Source organism: Aplysia californica, unplaced genomic scaffold (genome assembly GCF_000002075.1).
Source record: "Aplysia californica isolate F4 #8 unplaced genomic scaffold, AplCal3.0 scaffold00739, whole genome shotgun sequence".
NCBI lineage: Eukaryota > Metazoa > Mollusca > Gastropoda > Aplysiida > Aplysiidae > Aplysia > Aplysia californica.
The window spans coordinates 251,546-253,755 of NW_004798009.1; positions in this window are offsets into that span (position 1 = coordinate 251,546).

Genomic DNA, 2,210 nt, shown 5'->3' on the forward strand with positions numbered 1-2,210 from the left:
GCTTAAATATTGAGAATAAAAAAACAATTCGTGGGGGGATCGAGCCCTCTAGAAAAGAACGTGACTGAGAAAGAGAGAGAGAGAGAGAGAGAGAGAGAGAGAGAGAGAGAGAGAGAGAGAGAGAGAGAGAGAGAGAGAGAGAGAGAAAGGGGGGGGGGGGTCATGTTGTGCCTTTGTGGCATCTATTGTGATCGAAAGTGGAGACAGTTTACAGTACTCTTGACCTAGGCTAAAAATAAAAGCGCGAGTCTGAACCAGGGATCTGAGTAAAGTTCAGAGATCCTACAGCAAATCAGCAGACAGCTACTTCATGAATACTTTGAATACAGTTCAGTTTGCTCTCTTTCTCTCAACTTTTGGCAGACATTAAATTTTTCATTTCGAAGCCAGCCTTTGCAGAGCTAGGCTAGGGGCTGCCAACAATTCAGGTAGAATCTACTTGTGACAGTGATTCAACGTTTACACTGCCTTACCGTCCCCTGTGATTGACCTTATGAAATCTACCCAAGCTATTCAGGTATGCTACTTGTTTTAGTCTTTTTTTTTTTTCTTTTTTGAAAAACCCACCCGATTTTATTGTTCTGATGCAAATGTTATGAGCCGTATTCCAATTCCTGTTACTTAGTCCTCATTCTTCAGCTCTCTCCCCATCGTACACTGCGTATACTGAAAGGTCCTTCCTCTTTCCATACTGTCTGTTGTCCGTTGTGTCTGTCTCGCTTGCATTTTTTGTCCACTTTATGGCTAGGCCTTATGTTGTGTATCTCAAATCTCAAACTGCACCCCCTCCCTTTTCCCCCCACACTCCAACCCATCCTCCAAGTTCTTTCTGATTTTGTGATTTCTACTTTCAATATTTCATGTCCTGCCCCCCCACCCCCTCTCCTCCAATCTTTTTCTTTTTCTTTCCCCCCTTTTTTGACTGAAGATTTTCGCGCTTAAGTGACACAATCGAACTCACATCTAGGCCCAATTAATTAGAATAAAGCAGGGGATGGTAAGACGGACTATTGGTCTTATTAGGCTAATGGCTTACTAGCCCAGAATACTGAGAACTGTCAACACAACAAAATGAATCTCGTCTCTCTCTCTCTATCCTTTGTTCACTAAAACTTAGATCTAGATAAGGTCCTCTGTTAGGAATTTAATTCTTTATTTTAAAATTAAAAGAACACCGACTGATGAGTTTTGAGTACCGCTTGAAAATTCCATTTGAGTATTTTAGGTGTCTCAAAAACTGCCCGTGGTTATGTCTAATAAGAAATGATTCCGGAAAATATAAGGAACTAAATATTTGCTTGTTTAATTAATTCAACTGAAAACATTTCATGATATTTGGTAGCTTCGTATCATTGGAAGGTAGATTTAGTACTTCTTCAATCGGCTGCATCCACCTTTTTGTAATCACTCTAATATAGGAAAAACGGAAGTTTTGATTGGTAAAAAATTGAACACGCGCATGTGAAGAATCTCCTTGAAGGATAAGAGAATCCTTTCTGCATAAGATGTCATTTTTTTTTTACAACTGCTTGGCTAATTTGACAATAATATGTTGAATTCAAAGATACGCTTACTAGTGTTAGTGTTAGATATTTTAGATTGCTCCAACGCGCAGTCTTTCTTAATATTATTGACGCCAAAAAGATCTTTGTTTTTGTAAAGGTCTAGATCTAGATCTAGATTTTTAAAAAAATTCTAAATCTACAGGAAATGTATTGTATCAAGATTTTAAAAAAGTGGAAATTTATATTAACAGATTTTTATGAATTAAATGTTTGTCCAGCTTTGGGTGGGGTGTGTCAATGGCGGGACGTTTTCTTTTCGTATCCATTGTTGTTTGTACCGGTCTCTTATTTGTTTCATACATTTAATAACCATTATTGCATTGATGTGCTTCTCTTTACCCAAATTCAAAAGTTCAATAACTGATTTAACTTTGAATTAATTTTTCTCAGAAAGCTGGAAGTTTGGTGACATCAGACGGTCTCTTCACTTTTCTGGTCTAACAAATATCATAGTGTTCTTCTGCTACTATTTCCGCATATCACACCCAGGCTTCGATTGATGCAGTGGGGCAGTAGGGATAGGCAGATAGGTTGATAGGGAGCTAGGTGGATAGGTTAGATTCAGAGTAGAATTCTGTAGGTGTTGCCATGGCCATGGCGGGAGGTAGTTGAGGGGGTAAAGGTTTTTTTTTTTTTTTTTGGGGT